Here is a 22278-nt window from a genome sequence, read left to right on the forward strand (position 1 = left end):
ATCTTTTTTGCAACTTTACTAAATTCACTTATTAGTTCTAATAGGTTTTTGGTGGAGTCTTTAGGGCTTTCTACGTATAGTATCAGGTCATCTATAAATAGTGATAGTTTTATATCTTCCTTTCCAATTTGGATGCCTTTTATTTCTTTTTCTTGACAATATCCTGGTTTTGGCTAGGACTTCCAGTACAGTGTTGAATAAAGGTAGCAAGAATGGGCATTTTTGACTTGTTTCTGATCTTAGAGGAAAAGTTTAGCTTTTCACCATTGAGTATGAAGTTAGCTGTGGGCTTGTCATAAATGGCCTTGATTATGTTATGCTGCCTGTACACCCACTTTGTTGAGAGTTTTTATCATAAATGGAAGTTGAATTTTTTCCTCACTTGAGAGTTTCATGCAGTTTTTATTATTCACTTTGTTAATGTGGTGTATCATATTGATTGATTTGCAATATTGAACTATCCTTGCATGCCCGGAATAAATCCCATTATGAATTTTTCAATGCATTGCTGAATTCAGTTTGCTAATATACTGGTGAGGATTTTTGCACCTATGTTCATTGGGGATATTGGCCTGTAATTTTCTTTCTTTCTTTTTTTTTTTTTTTTGTAGTGTCTTAGTCTGGTTTCTATATCAGAGTAATGCTGACCTCATAGAATGAGTTTGGAAATGCTCCCTCTCCTCAGTTCTTTGGAATAGTTTGAGAAGGATAGGTAATAACTCTTCTTTAAATGTTTGGTAAAATTCCCCTATGAAACTGTCCGATCCTGATCATAAGCCCTGCTGGGTTTTCAAAACCCATTAAGGGGGCTCTTTTTCCTGGCACTGGTCTCCACAGCTGAGGTGCCCAATGTGGGGCTCAAACACCTTGCTCCTTAGGGAAGACCCCAAGTCTGTGATACCCCCTCCAACTTTGGGGTCACCGGCCAGGAGTGTAGATCCTGAATAGACCACAATCTCTGCTCCTTCTACCTATCTCAATGTGATTTTTTCTTTATATCCTTAATTGTAGAAGAGATGTTCTGCTAATAATCAGGTCATTATCAGAGAGAGTTGTTCTAAAAAGCTGTAGTTTGGATGTGTCCATGGAAGGAGGTGAGCTCAGGACCTTCCTACTTTGCCATCTTGATTCTGCTTTAGTCTTCTCATCTTTAAAGTGAGAATGATAATGCCTACTTTGCAGGGCTGATACAAGACTCAAATTACATAATAAAAAGCACCTAGCACAAATCATGGCACATAGTTCTACACCACATGACTCTTTCTGCTAACCAGCAGGCAAGGCAAGAGATAGCCTTCAACAGCCCTGTGTCCTACAAATGCCCTGCAATGGGTATTTCATCATCTAAGATTTGTCACTTACTACAGACACCAAAATCAAATTGAAATACAGAAGTAAATGTAAAACCTCCAATTATAAAAAAGCAGAAGAAATTTTAAATGAATATTTTGTGATATCTAAATGGTGATGAGATTATGGCAAGTGGGTTATTTTCATCATTTTCTATATATCAAATTTTTTATTTTTCAAATTGAAGAATGCAATAAAGCAAAATACTATCAAAAATACTATTTAGATTATGGAAGAATAATAAAATTTACATACTAACCTTCTAGGGTTTTTTTCCTTCTATTTTCCTCATTTGAGAAAGGTGTGGTACATATTTCCCTATTATCTGACAGAGCAACTTGTCTTATTTTTTGTCATTTTAGGTCTGTTCCTTCTCTGTTCCTTTGCACAGCCACAATTATCACCTTCTATTCATTCCCTAGTCAGGGCAGAGAATGCATATGTTACTCTAAGTATGCATGTTTCATTGGGCCTCATGCCTTGATTAACCCAGGGAAAATGCCAGTGGTCCCTCTCTTTCGGTGACCTCTGGTTACACATGGTTCTGGTCTGATACTGAAACCTCAGTATTTGTGAATTCTGCTTTCAGCTAGAACATTCCTATACTTGGGTATATCCTCAAGCTTTCTACTAATTTACTGAAGCCCAGAAATATTTGTGTTGATAGTGGTAACAAAAGAACATCTTTCCAGGCCTATATTTAAACTAGATATAAGAGGCTGTAACTTCCAATATCTGAACACCTGCCAGAAAAGCTATGTGGTTAAGCAATTTGCTATTGAGGAATTCTCAAAGAAAAACATGTTAAGTAATTAAATCTTCATGGTAAATTAGTTTGTCAGGCTACTTTTCTGCTTGAACCATGCACCTTGAATAAGACATAGAAACAGCACAATCAGATGGTAAACACAGTGAAGAGATAATTTATGAGAGTGAAGCCAAACTCTAGCTCACATTTTTTTTCCAGATACATGTCTATCTTCAACAATATTGTCATTAACCAATTCTTTGAGTGTACAAATTTTTTTAACATCAAATAATCCTACATTTCCAAAAGCTATTTAAACCTGGTACTCAGGAACAATGTAAAATGGCATTGAATTCCAGTCTGGACTTTGCCACTAACCAATATGTGCCTTACTCCTGGCAATTTACCTCATTAGACCCCAGCTTACTCATGTATAAAATGAGATGCTAAAGAAAATCAGAAAGACTTTTTGTAACTCTCATATGTTATTATGGTTCAGTGACATACTTACTTTGAATGACACATGAGCTGGGGTTAAAATTAAAATGGCATGTTTGATTTATAGACTCATAAAATTAGAATTAGGAAAGACCTCAAAGACCATCCAGGAATCATAAAATCTAACCTTGGCATTGGAAAATGACATATTTGCTTTAAAAAGAAATGTTATGCAATAAATAAATGCAGCCAAATAATCTTGAAATAAAAAGCGTATGAGCATATTCTCCACTGTTTAGCTTCTGAAAGTATCAGGGTGGGGGAAAACATGTCTCATCCATCATTTCAGAAAGGAAAACACCATTTACTTTATGCTTACTATTTGGGGGGTATTTTGCTAAGTATTTCACACTTTCTTTTTATTCAATCAATCACAACAACTTTAGGAGGTAGGTGCTAGTATCTCCACACTAATCAGAAAAGTAGAGTTTGAAAGTAAGATAACATGTATCAGGTTATTTAACTCATTCAAGGTTGCATATTTAGCAAGTGGAAATCCAAAACTTTAAAACCAGTTCTGTTTGATGCTAAAATCCATGCTCATTTGACTCTATGGCATAACTCATCTTACTGTAAGATTTTTCCTGACAGTCAAGCTTTCCCACAGCATGCATTCTAGACATGGCCTAGCTTTGAAGCCCAGAGAAGAGGAGATACATCTTAGATGAACCAAATGCCATTGCATTGCATTTCATTTCTTCTGATTGTTCATTTTCCCTTTAGAAATATAAACCAGTTCACAGGGAAAATAGTCTATGACTCAACCTCCCTAACTTCAAGAGTATAACTGTTTCTGTAAAAGCTACTCTGTAGTTACATTAAAATTGTTTGAAACATCCTCTCATTCTTATCCTTCATCAGATCATTGTAATAGTTTTGAAATTTCACAGCCACGACAGAATGTTTATGGTAGAGAACCATAAAGGGCATAAAGTCAAATACTTTAATCTGGGGATTTATACACTTATTTTGCTGCAGTTCTGTATTTATTATTTTTATTTGTCATGTCCTAATAGCACAAACTATATAGTTATCAAAATGTCTCTGTGATCACATGTGGACTAAAAGAAATTTCTCTTTGCTTACAAACTTAAGTCTATGTTATTTTGTCTTAAATATATGGCTATTGAGAGAATTATGAATATGAGAGAAATTATATCTGGCTTTTGAATTACAAAAGACAACAGATATTACAGTGGACAATATAAACCACAACCCCTAAACAATAAATTATATTAAGGTACTTCTAATTGAAAATTTTGAGAATTAACTTCTGGCTTTGATAGTATAGTTGCCCTTGGAAAATTGAATGCCCATAATTTGACTGAAGTGATGAAGAAAAAAATATATATACATGTATAAATATATATTAAAAAGTTAATGAATATGACTACATAAAACACATACACACACACACACACACACACATATCCTACCTGCATTATAGTAAAACTGGAGAGCTCTAAAGAAAAAGAGGTATTTTAAACAGCCAGAGTACAAATCACCTAAAATCTACTGGTTATTACATTGATAGCTGACTTCTTTTGAGCAACAATGGAATCAAAGAGATAATGGAATAGTATCTTTAATGAGTTGAAAGAAAACAACTGTACACCAAGAAGTCAAAATTCAGCAAAACTATTAAAAGTCAAAGTAAGAATATTTCCCAAAAAAAGTAAAAATGCCAGAGGCTGTAAATAAAAAATTGACAGTGCTTATTTTGAGCATTGTGATTGTCACAATACTGTATTTATAAGTAAGTATGATAAATACACAGGCAGTCCTAGCTTTGCATAATAATGCAGGACCATAAAAATGACTGAAATCTTGCAGAGCACTTGTTAATAATCACTGGAAAAATCACAATTCCATGATCTTTAAAACTTTTTGTCAAAACATTAAATACTTTTTTTACTGTCAGTTATAAATATATTGGGAAAAGGAACATAATAAAACTAATATTCATTTAACATACTGTAATTTAAAACATTAGAAATATTGAAAAAGTATTTTATTTCTGGTAAAAACAAATCAAGATTAGTTTGAGCAGTGCTTGCCTTCATCTCATTGTATAATGTACAATATGGAACATCTTTGTTATGTGTTGCCAAATTGTAATATTCATTTCTAAGTTTGGATCAGCTTCTAACACTTTATCCTTTGTGCTTTTAACACCATGCACTATCTCCAAGAGTTGCTTTAATGTGTTGTTTTCTGCCAGCATCACTTCCTCTGGGATATCTTTTATCACAACTACTTTCTTCATTTCTGTTGGCAAGATGATCTTCACCACGCTCCTGTATATGTACAGTCTCAGTGACACTGTTAACATTCTCACACACAGCTGTTTCTTCCAAAACTCCATTTTTACAGTTGGTTCAAATTTCACTTGCAGCCTTGTCAATTTTTTGTCTCTTTGTTACACTTCATCTTTGCTGGCCAACTCCCTCTTTCGGTTATCTATTTCTGTCAATGCTGCATGAGTTTACTGCCAAAAGACTCTCTGTAAATGAACTGAACAACAGATGTGCTGGGAGCAATCACTGACAGACTCTGGAAGAAGTGACATGACTGGTCACTGATCACAGGTAGCAATGGTTATTTACATAATCATGTGTGGAATGTATATCTAGCAGTAAAGTTCATATTTTATGCAATGGTTCACAGTTAATACAACATGGTAACTGAAGTTTGAACCATGTTGATGGGATACTGGGTGTTATTTAATGAAACCATGATAATTGATATCTGTGCATATTAGAGACGTGCAAAATGAAAATTGGCTACATGTGATAATATGTATTATTGTGCATGATTTTCCAAATTTTCTATAATGAACATTACTTTTGTGATAAGTGAAAATTTTCAGATCAATGCAAGTTGAGAGTATTTACCACCAACAGTCATTCGAAGAAGTAATTAAAAAGGATTGTGCTTCTGGCAGGAAGAAAATGATACGAAATAGGAGGTCTGAGAGACAAGATGGAATGAAAGAAAATATTGGTAAACATATGCATTTATCCTTTCAATGATCTTATTAAAATATATGTGGAAGAACAACATGAAACAATTTATCTCTTATCACAACCCTTCCAAATTACTAATCATCAAGTGTTTTTAATTCTAATTTTTTGTGTGGAAAATCGATTGCTTTGTTAAATATTGTTGGCATGGTAAAACAGCTGGGGTGAGCACTGAAAAAATGCACACAGAGCACATACATTTCAAAAAATGGAGAGGAAATAATAGGAGAGAAATAATTCGACACTTAATCCAAAGGAAACAAGAAAGGAGGGAATAAATATAGACTCAACAATAAAGGGAAAATATACAGGGAAATGGAACAAACAATATCTTTCACAGTACATGAAGATTAACTAATATAATGCATAGAAAAGTGACAACTGCATTCCAGGTCTATGTTAGATGTTTAATAAAAGTTGAGTCTGGACCAGAAGTTCATTACACATAAATAATGGAACAAGAATCTTTCTACTTTTTGTGTCTGAGAACTTGGGGCAAGATTGGGCTTAAAAAATAAGAGTCCAAAGTAAGTGCAGAACATTTGTTCTGCAACATTAAATTGTGCAATTGTTTGTATTAACAAATAAGACCTCTTGACCGCATAGAGTTTGCCCACACTGTACAATTATGACACATTCAAACAACTTTAGGTCAGATCTACTGATAGTAATCGTGAATGCACCAGCTGGATGGCCATCACTGTAATACTGAATTCTTAAAACACACAGGACCCCAGCTCTAAAGTCACATCTAGAACTTCTGACCAGTGTGCAGAGCTAGTGGGAAAATGCACACGTCTATCTGCTCTTTCTTGGAGAGCCAAGATTTGGGGCTAACATATTTTTGATCCTCCTTTGGTGATGACTGGGGATTCCTACCCTAAGCAACATGAATTGACTTGAGATTTGGTAACTGGACTGAATTCCAAAAAAGTTTTTAATAATCACTCAATACAGCAGAATGGGTTGGAATAAACAACCGGGATAAGGTCCAAAGAAAGTTAAAATTACTAAAACTGGGGAAAATAGCTGCCAAGAGGAAGATAAAAGAACTTTGCTTGCTTATCCTACGCAAAGAGGAAGGGTCAGCATGGAATGTGAGATATTTAATAAAAAAAAAAAATCCTCCACCCCTCAGAGGACTGTTGTTGATCCTGAACAGCTTCTCGGTTTTTATTTGAGAATCTACATGACAGTGATTTTCAAAAGGCACTAAGCATAGATTCCTCAACATAAAAGTAAGCAGATGTCATTACCAAGAAAGGATATAAAGCTTTTTCTGAAGACTTTTAGGAAAAAGAAAAGAGAACTACCTTTCCTGAGCACCTATTTATTATGTGACAAGTTTGCTGGATAAGACAGAGGCACATCTTTATCTATCTATCTGTATTTATACATATAAAGCACACAGGTAGGTGTATATAAGTCAGCTTCTAAGCAACCCTTTGATAATGAAGAATTATCAACTTAATTTCACAATAGAAGAAACTGAGAACCAGAGATTTAGCCTTAGCACTTTGCCTAAGTTCATCCTACTACACAATGGAGGCCTCAAAACTCAAACTTACGTCTCTCTGATGCCAGTTCCTCTGCCTTCTACTCCGCCCCATCCTTCAGGTCTGTTTGGATGGGTTCCACTGATTTCCTTCCTCTGAGCAGGAGGTAGAGTCATGGACAACCCAAGCTTCCCTCAACTCACACCTAAGATTCACCTAGCCCAGGAAACAGCAAACATTTTCTGTAATGGTCAGATAGTATTTTACGCTTTGCAAGCCATGTGATTTGCGCCACAACTATGCTGCCACTATGGCATGAAAACAGCCATATGCAAACAAATTAATGAGCATGGCTGTGTGCCTATAAAACTACTTACAGATGCTGAAATTTGAATTTCCTGTAATTTTCAGGCATCATGAAATGTTCTTCTTTTGATTTTTTTTCCAACCATCTGAAAATTTACTAAAGATTCTTAGTTTTGGGTCATGCTAAAAAGAGGCAGTGGGTCAGATTTGGCTCGTGGGCCATAGTGTACCGACCCCTGCTCTAGTAAAAACCTACCAGAAACATTGGCCTCTGCTGCTTTTATGGCCACCTTGTAGAGAATCAAAGTAGCCTTCCCTGTTAAGCAAGGTGAGCGAAAGCCTGTTGGAAAGTCAGCCATTTTAATGAACACTCTCCCTTCGTCTGTGTCTGGCAAGGTTGTTTGCAATCAGGCAGGTTCTTTGGTTTAAATTTTGAAGCTAGAGAGTAAACACTAGGTATTGCTTCATTAGCTTCGCAATGAGAATCTCTGACCATTAAGGATTTAACTGTCCAGAAATGGCCTCTGGCTAGAAAAACCTGAGAATTCAGGCTTTAATCCTAGATTCTTCTGAAAACAAAACAAAACAAAACAAAACGTCTGTCTAAATAAATGTAACTGAGCAATCACTTGTCAAAGATAAATATTTCTGGAGACAATATGAAATTCATGAAAATAAAAGTTTGACAAGTGAGGATATTATCTTGAGCTTCTGGGGATTTAAAAGGAGACTGACCGTTTTTCTTAAGAAGTTTGGGAATTAGGGAAAGGCGCACCCTCATCAGAACCCAAGTCCTCAGTGACGTTCAACCCTACTGAGTCTAATTCAGACAGAACCTGAAACTAATGATTCCAGGCCTGTGGGATTTACGGCAGGAAAACAGTCCTCATTTTAGGTTTACCAGTTGTTCGTATCACAAAAGTTTGGGCAGGGAATTACTGCATAAATCCCCAACTCCTATTTCAGCGTCCATCTGCTCATTAAAACCATCTACACCAAGGACAGCTTGACGTTTGCTGCTTCCTCTAAAGTCAAAGCCCTGAGCCCAAACTAACGTGTTTATTCAACAGCTGCCAATAGTAGCAACCCTGCTGATGAGAAGTGGGGGCTACCTACTGCTCATGCCTCTGGAAAGAGGTGCCAGGCCATTACTGGCCTTAAATATCCCTGCCACCCATTGAATAAGCATTTGCTGGCCGCCTACTGTGCTGGTAAAAACATATAAATAGATAATACCCATTACTAGTAATACACAAATAGCTCATTTTCTTGCATTCAGCAGGTGTTTAACATGTTTTCTAAAGGAAGGATTCGACTGAGTGAATTAGTGACTTCTCAACAAAAAGGGTTTTCTTGCCAAAGCTGGGTGTGTGGCAGGGGGTCCTGCCAACGTTCGCATGGCTCCTCGTAGAGGAATTCTTTTTCTCACAGATCACTTGCCAACTACTGAGAACTTTGCCTGTGCCAGGAACTCACATTCGCTGTGAGAGAAGTGCTAATATGATTCTGGTTTTACAGGGAGGCCTCTGAGACTGAGGAGGTAAGTAAACTGGCCTAAATCACACAGAAGCAACCAGATTAAGAACCACACCCATTTCTGACACAAAACTCTACGGACATTAACTACTACTCACTGCAGACTCTTAGAACACAAGCTGATTACTGTTCACGGTGGAGAGAAGGTAAGAGAACCATCACTTTCACCAGTTCATTGATTCTCCTTCATGAAGCCCTGTCACTCCCAGTCTATTCAGGGCATTTCTGGGGAAAGCAATGGTTCTCAGAGACATATTCAAGTCCAAAAAAAAATAATAATAATACAAGCAATGGGACTAGCTTACACAAGTCTCCAGATCACCTCCCAGGACTTTCACTTTTTCCTTCCCTGGTATTAACTATACATGGATTCCGTTTGTCAATTTCTAATTCTGTCCTGTCATTACAACTCATTACAAACATGCCTCTGCTGCCTCCTTGGAGTCTGTCTTTCTTTTGGGGGGTAGTAGAGCAATAGTGGTAGAGGATGAGGAGGAGGTACGATTCATTACGCACTTAGACAAGAACTTGCCAAAACGAGGAGCAAAGATGCAAACTGGTGGGTTAGCCAAACACGCAATACATTTTGAAAGCAAGAACTCTTATACTGAAGGTGGAGTATTTTCTTTTTAGGCACTTCTTCCAGAAATAAGCTCATTCTTCCACAGAGAATGGTTTGATTAACAGGGGCGGGGCCAACACATCCAAATACAGGTAAGACAGGCTCCAAAAAGTATAGCAGTTCAGCCAAACACAACATTCAATAGCTTAAAATAAAAAATGAATTTATAAATCACTCCCTATTTCAGTTTATGTCCTCTAAATATTTTCTCTTCGACCTATCTGCTGCATAGAGCGTATGCTGATTGCATCTGTACATTCTATGAAGTTTGGATCAGATATTAAAGGAAAGCAAAAGCAGCCTTCCTCAACAAAGCTGGTAATAGTATGATCGCTCATCATTCACTAAGAAGGTAAAACAGAGGCCACACATGGGTAACCATGAGCCTATTTAGACTCCTGACATGTTTTTAGCAGGCACAATGTTAGAAAAAGAAAAAAAAAATAGGAATTTCTAACATTTAGAAATCCACATAAAAATTTAGTTTTGAGACAGGAAGAGGGCAGGGCAAAGCCATTCAAGGAATGCTACAGACATTAACATCAAAATGGTGAAAGATTCAACCCCCAGTAGGTCTTGAGGCTCAAGATGATGGGAGATTTGACTTCTAGCAGATCTTGAGCTTCATTATACGCTCATTGTAATATATTAACATGGTGAATAACACGCCCACAGGCACCATGGCCGTCCCAAGGCTAGCCACAAAAGGCCAAAGAGTGGGAAATGGCCAACTTCCTGGGAATCCCAGCCCCTTCTCCAGGCTAGTTATACTGGTTCTCATACTTATTAGCATATAAAGCCACTGAGTCCATAAAAACTGGCAACATGATGCCTCACGGCTGCAGCCTCTCTCTCTCCCCCTTTGGAGATGGACCTGCAATCTGTCTATGGAGTGTGTACCTACTTTTACTCTAATCTAAGCACCCAATCCCCACACCTTGTGGCCTTTCTTTTGCCTTTCAGTGTATCTCTCTGAATAAATCTACCTTTACTCAACTGTGGCTTGCTCTTGAATTCTTTCCTATGTGAAGCCAAGGACCCACACTTGGCAGGACATGTCCCAGGGGCTCAACCGAAGCCTGGGACACAGCCCTCCTCACGCCCCACAGCCGTTTTTCCTGCATCAATTTGGGGCACACAAAAAATCTAAATGATCACTTCTGTGTGGCAACTGTCAGCTGAAGCTCAGAAGAGGCTGCCCCTGCAGACAGAATGTAAATCATCCAGGTAGACATCATGCCCAACCTGGTGAACAGGCCCCTGAAGAGTCTGAGTTTACAACCTCTGATGCCAAAAAGTTAAGAACTTCTCTTCAAATTATACTCCATGTGGAGAGGAAAGAGAAATCTTCAGAATTTTCTAATAACTTGGAGAGATTTTACATCAGAAAAGAGTTTCTCTCTATATCTACCCTTGCCATTGAATGCGCACCTACATTAGGATTACTTCCACTAAGTGGGTCATACCCTGCAGGTTGATGGGAAAAGGCTGAGAACATCTTTAGATACTTGAAATCAACTGAGAAATGGACAAATTTGAATGTCTACATTCAGAATATTTACTCCAAGGATCACTGAATAAAGTTCAGTTTGTGCTATTGATTTACACTGTGAGAGATGAGTTGAAATGATTATTGAGCACTTTTGGGGTTGATTATAACACTGGGAAAGTAATTTCTGTATAACAAAAGAGTGAGTCAGAGCGATTGTTTGGAAACTCTTTCTAATACAAGAAATGTTTCCTCTTATAGAATCTTTTGTATCCCAGAAAGTGAAACAGATCAACCAAGTTTCTTCACTTGAATAGGAGGGATTTCCCACCTCTTTTGGAATACCCACGCAACCCCTAAGGCACAACAAGTAAGACTTTGAGAACCATGGGAAAAGGTTGTACATTATAGTTTTAGGTTACTTTCAGCTTTAAGTATCTATAATTCATTGACACTGGAGTAACATCTGTTCCTCATAAAGTCCTCTTAGTAGACACATCACCTCAGGCAGGTAACAAAGACTCTGAGTCTCTTCATTCATAAAATAATAATAAAATCTGACAGTAACACACACACACACACACACACACACACACACACACACAGTATTTTGTATTTGGGGTCCATTCCTTCCCTATCGCCCTAACAGATTCAGATAAAGTTGGTTCCTTTCCCCAGTTCCAAAGGTAATATGAGACATAGGCTAAAGCTAGAAAAATCACACCCAGAAGCTAGCAGTAAAGTGCTGCTTTTTCTGGGTTACTGAGCAACAGAATGCAGGCATCTCTGCCGCTATGCGATAAAAAGCCACCTGAGGATGATGCCAACAGAGATCAAAGCAGAGCAGAGGAAAGAAGAGGGGAACCTCCCTGATTCCACTGCCACACCAAGACTCAGTTACGTAAGCTAATACATTTTCTCAATTTAAAACCTAGTCCATTTTGAATTTTCTGTCATTTGCAACCCAGAGTGTTAATAACAGGGTCTTAACTATAAGGTGGCTCTAAGGATTAAATTAAGCCATGGAAATGAAAGCCATATGTAAATGAAGTACTAGCTTGAGTTTCCTCAGATCATGTTCTTTCAGGACATTCCATCATTCTTATTTGAAAAGAATTTCTATCTTTTACCATCAAATTTCATACTACTTCTGATTCAAGTTTAGCCAGACAACAATGCTGTCTACTATGTGAATTTTTCTTTTTGCTGACATGCTGACAAGTCATGGTTATTTGAATGTCTTTTCAGTCTTTGATGTGTAACTATTTACAAACAGCAGCAGTCTGCCAATACACTACATGAATATTCACTATCAATGTTTGCTACCAACAAGTCACTCACAGATGACGGATCATTGGAATTTTTCAGAGTACATTTGATTTGCTCCATAGCAAAGCTCTCTGGATATCCAGAGCATGTAAGGTTGAATTACTAGGATTAAACTACATTTTACAACATAGAAACGGACCAAATCAGGAAAAGGAGCATGGGATGTAATGTGAAAAAAAAAACAAACAAACAAAAAAACAAACTCTGACGAAGTCTGATTGCTTCAAGAGTAGACAGGGAGTTGTAAATAATAATTTAAAACGGAGGAAACTAATGATATTACAAATGCTAAGGGAGAAGACTTTCAAGAATTTAAAAAGTTACAGAAAACATATAGAAAGATGAAGATGGGAACTATCCACTGGATTGGAGACCTATGCTAGAGCACACTCAGCACAGTTGGGGAGGGGAAAGAGAGACTGGAAGGGAAAAAAGTAAATGAGATTGAGACAGGAAGGGGGCAAGGCACAGCCATTCAAGGAATGCTATAGCAGTTAACATCAAAATGGTGAAAGATTCAACCCCCAGTAGGTCTTGAGGCTCAGGATGATGGGAGATTTGACTTCTAGCAGATCTTGAGCTTCATTATACGCTCACTGTAATATATTAACATGGTGAATAACACGCCCACAGGCACCATGGCAGTCCCAAGGCTAGCCATAAAAGGCCAAAGAGTGGGAAATGGCCAACTTCCTGGGAATCCCAGCTCCTTCCCCAGGCTAGTTATACTGGTCCTTCCACTTATTAGCGTATGAAGCCACCAAGCCCATAAAAACTGGCCATGCGTCTCTCTCCTTGGAGACAGCCCACATTCTGTCTATGGAATGTGTACCTACTTTTAATCTGAGCACCCAATCCCCGCACCTCGTGGCCTTTCTCTTGTCTTGCAATGAATCTCTGAATAAATCTACCTTTACTCAACTGTGGCTCGCTCTTGAATTCTTTCCTGCATGAAGCCAAGGACCCACAGTTGGCGTGGCACGTCCCAGGGGCAACCAAAGCCTGGGATGCAGCCCTTCTCATGTCCCACATCTGTTCTTCCTCCATCAAGATTAGGAAGCAGAGGCAGTGATTATTAACTATTCTTTTGGAAGTCTAGAGATGAGAAAAAAACAGCAACAATTTCATTAGAATGAGAATTGAGTCCAAAAGAAGAAAAAATTTAAGTGAGATAACTAAATGGAAATTGACCCATGCCCATATATTATTCTAGTTTCTTATATACAATACAGTTAAGCTAAAAACTTGGATGCCAAGACAGCCTCTGGACTGACCTGACAGTTCAAGAGTTTAAATAGATATATATTTCTTGAAGGTAGAGACAACACCTTCTAATTCTTTGAGTTCTCCACGTTATCTAGCTCTGAGCATGAAGCAGAGGGGCTACAGGAACGAAATAACCACATGAATAAACACCTTTAAAATATTAGTTATATCACAGTTCATAAAAACCATTTCAGATTATCGTATGACTTCTGTGCAAGAAATGAAAATCACTGGACAAATAAACTGGAACTTCAAGTCTTCTACTGACAATATGATCCAGAAGGAAATAAAGAACAATCAGTTGTATTAATGACATTGTGGTTGTTGTTTAAATTTATTTAACATTTAAGGAAAAAATAGTAGGCAAAATTAAAAAAAAGGATTTTTTTAAAGGAAGAAAATTCCAAAGCAATAGAAAAAATTTGGAGGCACTTTTTTCTTTAGACATCCGGAAAATAATAAACTTACAGCCAGCTAGCATGAATTTACAAAATATGTCTGTTTGTTATTCTAACTGAAATACTGAATTCATGCCTGAAGGAAGGGGTTATATGGATCACGAAATAGGAGTTTTAATAATGCAGTAGGTGGGGGAAGTAGTTACAAATCTGAATGTAAATCTCTCTTAGCTACTACCCCCAAGCTAGCTGCTCACACTGCCTTAGGTCAGATACTTGGAAGCAGAGCCTAAGGTCAGGGTACCTGTGCCAAGTATTGATGAAGGAAGTGCTCCTGGAGAGACTGCTACGTAGAGGATCAAGGAAAGCAGGACAGGGAAGGGAGAAGAAGCAAAGAAAGGGTGGGAATCCAGGATAAGTCCCAGCTTCAGTCAGGCTGCTTTAGCGCTGCACTCGTCTGTCATGGGTACAAGCCACTGATGCTGGGCAGAAAAACAGGCAGTAGATAAATTTCCAGGCAAGACTGCAGAGGTGGTTGGGCCCAACAGCTCAAGGATAATCTTCTAAAGATAGCTGAAGGTTCTATCTTAGCAGTAAATACACAGAAGTGGGGTGATGGGTATGGAGAACCAGTGTAAGGGGACTGGAAAGGCCACCAATACTGCTCATACTCTAGGCCAGCTGTTTTTTTCTTTTTTAAAATTTTATTGAGGTATAGTTCATTTCTAATATATTAGTTTCGGGTACACCACACAGTGATTCAAACATTTTATAGCTTATACTCCAGTTAAAGTTATTATAAAATATTGGCTATATGCCCTTTTCTGTTCAATATATCCTTATTTTATTCATGGGCTAGCTACTTTTAGATTGGCACACTCAACCTCTTTTCTAGACTCATTCTATTAGAGAAGATGGAAAGCCAAAAACTGTATTTCCCAGACTTCCTTGCAGCTAAAGTTTTGTATTAGAAATAGATTCTATGAGATTTGGACACTGGAAATGAGGTGCAGAAATTTTCCTGCAGCTGCTGACTACTGTTGCCATCTAAGAGGGTCATAAAAATACAAGTGTTCTCTGAGCAGTGTTGTAGAATACATTCTCCAGCTTGGTACAGGTCAAAAAGCAGTGGCAGAGCATCATAAAAAAGAAAAAAAATACTTAGGAATAAACTTAGCTAAGGTGAAAGACTTGAACACTGACAACTGTGAAACACTGATGAAAGAAATTCAAGAGAATACAAATAAATGGAGAGGCATTTCATGTTTATGGATTAGAAGATTTCATATAGTAAAATGTCCTTACTACCCAAAGCAATCTATGGATTCAATACAATCCCTGTTGAAATCCCAATGGCCCAGTTTTTGCAGAAATTGAAAAAAAAATCCTAAAACTTATATGGAATTTCAAAGGTCTTCAAATACTCAAAATGATCTTGAGAAAGAAAAACAGAACTGGAGGTTTCATATTTTCTGATTTCAAAATGTATTGTAAAGCTTCATTAGTCAAAATAGTATGGTACTGGCATGCAGACCAACTGAACAAAATAGAGTGCCCAGAAATAAATCCTCACACGTATGGTCCACAAGGATACCAAGAATACACAATGGAGTAAGCATAGTCTCTTCAATAAACGGTATTGAAAACTGAATATCCACATGCAAAACAATGAAGTTGGACCCTTACTTTATATCCCATACAAAAATTAACTCAAAATGGATTGAAGACCTAATCGTAAGACCCGGAACTGTAACATAGGAACTACAGGGCAAAATCTTTATAACATTGAGCTTGGGGTAATGATTTCTTGGATATGACATAAAAAATGCAGCAATATAAAACAGACAAATGGAACTACATCAAACTACAAAACTCTGCACAGTGAAAGAACAGAGTGAAAAGGCAGCTTATGAATAGGGCAAGATGTTTCCAAACCACACAGATAAGAGATTAATATCCAGAATATATTAAAGAACTCTGACAATCCCACAATACCAAAAATAATAATCTGATTTTTTTAATTGGCAAAGGACTTGAATCGACTTTTCTCCAAAGATACATAAATGGCCACAAAGCATATGAAAAGATGGTCAACATCAGTAATCATCAGGGAAATGCGCATCAAAACCACAATGAGATCTAACTCCACACCCATTAGAATGTTTGTTATCAAAAGAACAGAAAAAATCACAAGTGTCAGAAAGAATGTGAAAAAATTGGAACACTCGTCCACTGTCAGTGGAAGTATAAAATGGTTTAGGTGCTATGGAAAACAGTCTGGAGGGCTCTTCAAAAATTTAAAAATAGAACTACTGTATGATCCAGCAATCCTATTTCCAGGTATAGATATCCAAAAGAATTGAAAATTGGATCTCCAAGAGCTATTTGCACACCGATGTTCACTGCAGCATTATTTACAATAGCCGAGAGATGGAAGCAGCCTAAATGTCTACCAGTGGATGAATGGATAAAGAAAATGTAGTATATACATACAGTGGAATATTATTTAGCCTTGAAAAATATCCTGCCATGTGCTACAACATTAATAAAACTTGAGAATGTTATGCTAAGTGAAGTAAGCCAGTCACAAGAAGACAAATACTACATGACTCCACTAATATGAGGTATCTAAAGCAGTCAGACTCTTAGAAACAGAAAGTAGAATGGTGGTTTCCAGGGGATGGAGAAAAGGGAGTTGTTCAGTGGATACAGAATTTCAGTTTTTTAAGATGAAAAAGTTCTAGAGATCTTTTCAGAACAATGTACATACAGTATGCATTACTGTACTATACACTTAAAAATGATCAAGATGGTAAATTTTATGTTATATGTTTTCTACCACAATTTTCTAAAAATGCAGTGATGGCAGTAGAAGCTACTTCTGTGCTGACTTCCTTTTTCTGGACTGAATCTTTGAGTGGACATTCTCTAGGTTTTGGTGGGAAGAAAAACTGCAGCAAATGGGCATCAGATATGGCATAGCTTGAGTTTCAGTCTCAGGAGTGTTTCATGTGATGCACACAAGTCACCGGGAGATTTTATTAAAATCAGATTCCATTTGAGTTCATCTAGGGTGAGGCCTGAAGTACACAAGCTCCCAGGTGATCCAATGCTGCTGGTCCTCAGACCACACTTTTGAGTATCAAGGCTCTAAGATCAGATCTGTGTGGTTCTGGAAGCCTGGAACCTGTTTTTATAATCCTTTTCATTATTTTACAAGTATCCAATCATCCATATTAAAGTCCTTCCTACATAGAGTACCCAAAAGTGTTTCTACTCCTTGATTGAATCTTGAGTGAATTCTGGACCATCATTCAGCTAAGTCATTTAATAAATATGACTGAGGATCTATTATATGTCAAAATCTACTCTATGAGCTAGAGTTCTTATGAAGCTTGCATAATATTAGTGAGAGACAGTCAACAAATATGTATATTTATAAATATATAATAATATAAATATACCATAGTGAAGATGCTTTTATGCAAAAGGTTGGTAGTCTTATCAGGGACATTAGCTTAATCAATCTTTCAATATGATGCATACATGTAATGATGCATGGGTCGTAGAAAAGGAACAAAATAAGGCTACTGTGATTCTCATGCTAAAAAGGCCACTCTCCTACACACAAAAAAGGCCCAGACTTGAGAAATCAGGAGAGAAGGGCCAGATACATATCTCCTTCAACTTGAAGATGCTGGGCAGGGGAATTAATTTCTAGGAAACTTGCCTCAAACAACCAGAACAACCAGGACACCCCACAGACACCCCCCAGTGCTTTGAAGTCTGGTGAAACCATTACAGTTGTAGAGAATGGGCAGCATGGCAATAAAGTCAATGTGAAGCAAGAAAGAAGGGTGAAAAAATAGAAAAGGAGGGAGGAAGAGGTAGAGGAGGAGTTCAAAAAAGAATTAAGAGAAGATTCAGAAGTAAGTGGGTAAAGAGAAGAAAATGGTTGTCTGCAAGTCAAGAAGCTCTACCTACTGGTCAGAGAAGACTTTGCATTATATATTTATTGGATCTCCTCTTCCATGAGGTAGAAAAAATGACCCAACAATGTAAATTAGATTTGGTGTCAGAGTTCCTGCATTTCACCCCTAAATATACGACTTCAGGCAAGCCACAACTTCACTGAGCCCTAGTAGGAGAACCACCATAGTCACCTCCTAGAAGGGATTTCAGAAAGTTGGTTGAAGTGACAAGTGTGGAACCTATGACAAATAAGAGCACTCACTAGGATTTACCTGCCATTTATTCTGCTATTTGTCATTCTGAGAGGATGCTTTTCTAGGAGCTACTGGCCCTAGAAGACTACTCCTGAGGTAGAAGGGTTAATTTTGTCCTCAGCTGCAATCCACATTGGTCTGACTCCCTTCCACCTGAAATCCTATTGCAGATATAGTTATGGCAGAGGGTAGCACTTAAAATTTTTATAGTCACAAATGGATTATAGATAACTTTTATTGATTATATTTCATCTTACTTCGTAAGTGTTTCAAGATGGCTTAAAAAGCCATATATAATAAATGAAAGTATAAACTTAAAATTAATATAGTCTGAGAGTAGAAGGAAAACCAGGAATAGGGACATTAAAGTCAAGAATGAGATTAAAAATGAATATCAGTGTGGCCCTCATGCTCTGGGTTCTGAGCTTTCTGACAGTCAGATGCATGGCCTACCATTTTCCAAAATGGGAGACCTGTCCATGAAATGAGAATGAAACAATTACCTACTGGAGAGACAGCCACTCTATGATCAGATGTGAAAATCTTGCTACAAAGGACACTGTAAGAAATGATTCATATCCTTAAGAGACACATAATGGAAGTTCTTTCTTATAATCTTCCGTGTGACCTGACATATCACACTTAAATCCATCCAGAAAGACCAGTTCTTGGATGATGGTGGGAGTCAGGACAGTACTTCCATTATATACTAGGATTATTTGTCACATTCAACTGAAGTACTTTGTAAGATCAGATAATGGTAGTAGAAGATTTTTGCAGTGAGACAGTTCTGGATTTAAATACCATCCCTACTGCTAAATAACTTTGTGGTCATAAAGCAACTTTTCAATGATACCAAGTCCCATATTTCTCTGAAAAGAGAAGTAAGCACCAACTTCCTAGGATTAAATGATGTATAGGAAAGCAGCTAGCATGGTGTGAGGCACATATTCAGTTTATTTTCCTTCCTCTTTCTATATTCTCCGCAATGCTTAGCACTCAATAATACTTGCCCAGCTGTACTTAGGCCTCTAAGATACCCTGATGCTACTCAAAGATAAATGCCTTGGAGCATTCTCCAAATTTAGTTTGTTCAATATAAGATTGTCCTGGCAAAATCATTACAAAGTAGCTCTCACACCAACAGCTTTAAGAAAACACCATTATTAGCCTGTCAAATGCATAGAATTCCTGGTATTAATGAATCGATCCTCAGGGCCAATCTATAGAACACTCTAGGAAGTGAAAATTTCCCATTGAGAAGTTTAGTATATGTCAGTAAATTAAGTTTCCTTGCCACTGTTTATCTCTCTTCTTTTCAGTGAGGCCTGAGATGATGCATCTACATCTTTTTCTGGCAATTTGTTTCTACCCTATCCTATCCACACTGGCTCCAAACACACACACACACACGAGTGTGGAAATTTCTATTAGAAACAAGGATGAATTCACAAATTGAGATTGCTTATGACTAAGCCAAATGTAAACTGTTCCATCAGACATAAGCGAATCAGGCCTTGCCCTTGCCAAAGACACTCTAACCCTCTGCACCATCTTGATCTCTAAGGAATGTCCAGGCAAATGCATCCGTTCCCATGTCCAGATACAACAGCACATTGCATGGAAGAGCTGGGTCAAGTTTCACCACATCAAGCAAACTGGTTTGTGAAATGAAGAATGCAGTGTGGGCTTCAGCTTCAAAGGTGCAGGTTAAACATTCACCAGCCCAGACCACAAACCAGACGTGCATGAAGGAGATCCCAGCTGCTCCCGGGCCAGTGCTGCACCACAAGAAGGGAGGGAATCCACTGAACCCTGAGAAGGGCTGGGAATCAAGTGCCTGAGTTTGCATTTGCTGGCTCAGCAACTGGTTTCCACTGAAAAGACTTGTATTCCTCCCATACAACCTGGGAATGCATTTAATTATTCATTTTTCGTTAAATATTCAATTCTTACCCAGGTGTAATCTCCAAATTATGTAGGAAATTGCAGATATTCATGTTTGTGATTCTCCAGCTTACCAATATGCAGATTCTCAGTTGTTGGACATACCGTCCTGTGTGTGCTAACAGCACTGCTTGGGCCATACCATTCCACTGATGAGGGCGAGCAAGTAGAGAGAAGCAGCATGTTACGACAGTATGAATGCTAAGCCAGAACCTGGAGGTCTGGCTTGGCCAGTCACTAGCGGTGTGATACTGACCAGTCACTTAACACGTCTGTCTCTCTAAAACTGAAGATGAGCACTGACTCTGAGTTTGTAAAGTTCTGTAGAGATTTTAATGTGAACACAAATGCACTCTACATCTTGTCATTACTCACCGTAGTTCAAAAAGTTAGTAAGTGGCAGAGTCAAGAATGGTCTCCAAACTCCTTGCTGCTTGAAGCGTGGTCTATGGAATGGCAGCCTCAGTGACCCCAGGAAGCCTGGTGGAAACTTCAGCCTCAGTCTCTGGCCCAGAACTGCTGAATCGGGACATGCATTTTAACAAGACTGCCAGGTGATTCCTATGCATCTGAAAGTTGTGAAGCACAGCCCTTACTTCAGTCTCAGAGTTTATCATTCTTTCCTAGCAGATGTCTATGAATCATCCAAACAGAAGAGACCAATGGTGTGCATTCCTGAATCTTCCATCGTCTTTCCCCATCCTCCAATGGAAAAGGGCTCAGAGTAGACCCTGATTTACTTAGTGAGTGTGGGGTGACTTGATAATCATCTAAGACATGCTAACTTTATTTTTAGTAACAATTTTTATTATGCATTATAAACCTAATGCATGTGGGAAATATTTTCTAATGAAGAAAATATTTAGGAAAAAACCCTTGTAATTTCCCAGTTAATCATTAACATTTAGATGTATTTTGCCTTTCCTTCATATACATACATTATATGGCATGATTCTTAAAGCACCACTGGGTTTATACCATTCACACTACTTTTGTAAACAATTGTTTCAATTAATATTATGTAATGAACATTTCTACTTGTCATTAACTATTAAAAATATGACTTTGTTGCATGTTACATCGTAAGTTTATACCAGATCCATACTTTTGATTTAAGAGAAACATGGATGTATTCTGTATTAAACTGAGACACTGTTTAAGCATTATATTCTCCCTGAGTTTAGCACAGCTCTTAGCACATAGTAAGCGCTCTCAGTAACATTCCTTGTACTGAAGACAGAACGTCTTTCAAATTTATAATCAAATTTTCCTTAATAAAGAGTTATGTTGGCCCAGATGTTCAATCAGTCTCTAATGAGTGGTTTCAAAACGATTCATTAATGGACTGTATTTTTTATATAGGTTCCATGTTTCAAGCAGCTTTGGAGAATACTGTGGTAATTCCCAGGGGACTTCCGGTAAGTTCAGTGTAAAGAAACGCTTTGAAGCAGGATCAAAAGTGGCAGTGTCATCATTGTGACTGAGTGATTTCTAGGAACAGTTCTGATGATTCCGCCAGTGTGCTGTCCCAATTTCAAAGTAGTATCTTGTCCCGAGCAGTGTCCTGCATTTTATAGTTTCAGAAAAACTCATCTCTTTGTGCCATCTAGTGTCAAGGAGTCTGTTCCACATCATAATGTTCTTTCAACGGCAAAGAGTATAGAAGAACTGAGTATCAGAAGCCTGGCTCTGCACACTGCACATGGATCTAAAACAAAGTATCTCAGTCCCAGCATTTCTGGCGTATTCTCTGTTGTGGAGAGAAGGGCTAAGCAGTGTAGGCTGTTTAGTAGCATCTCTGGCTCTTTTCCCACCAAATGCCAGTAGCAAACTCCTCCCCCTAAAATATAACAACCCAAAATGTCTCCAGACATTGTGAAATGTCCCCTGGAGGGCAAAGTCATCACCTTGTCAAGAACGGATCTATTCATACCTACTTAGGATGGCTATAATTAAAAAAAAAAAAAGAAAAAGAAAACAGCAAATGTTAGCAAGGATGTAAAGAAATTGGAACCCTCATGCATTACTAGTAGGAATGTGAAAT

General features: G+C 37.8%; 1 pseudogene; it reads right to left on the reverse strand.

Moving 5' to 3' along the window:
- LOC140689294 (cyclin-dependent kinase 4 pseudogene) overlaps positions 1 to 22278 on the reverse strand; it is a 159783-nt pseudogene that overhangs the window by 72828 nt on the left and 64677 nt on the right.

Source organism: Vicugna pacos, chromosome 25 (assembly GCF_048564905.1).
Source record: "Vicugna pacos chromosome 25, VicPac4, whole genome shotgun sequence".
Lineage (NCBI taxonomy): Eukaryota > Metazoa > Chordata > Mammalia > Artiodactyla > Camelidae > Vicugna > Vicugna pacos.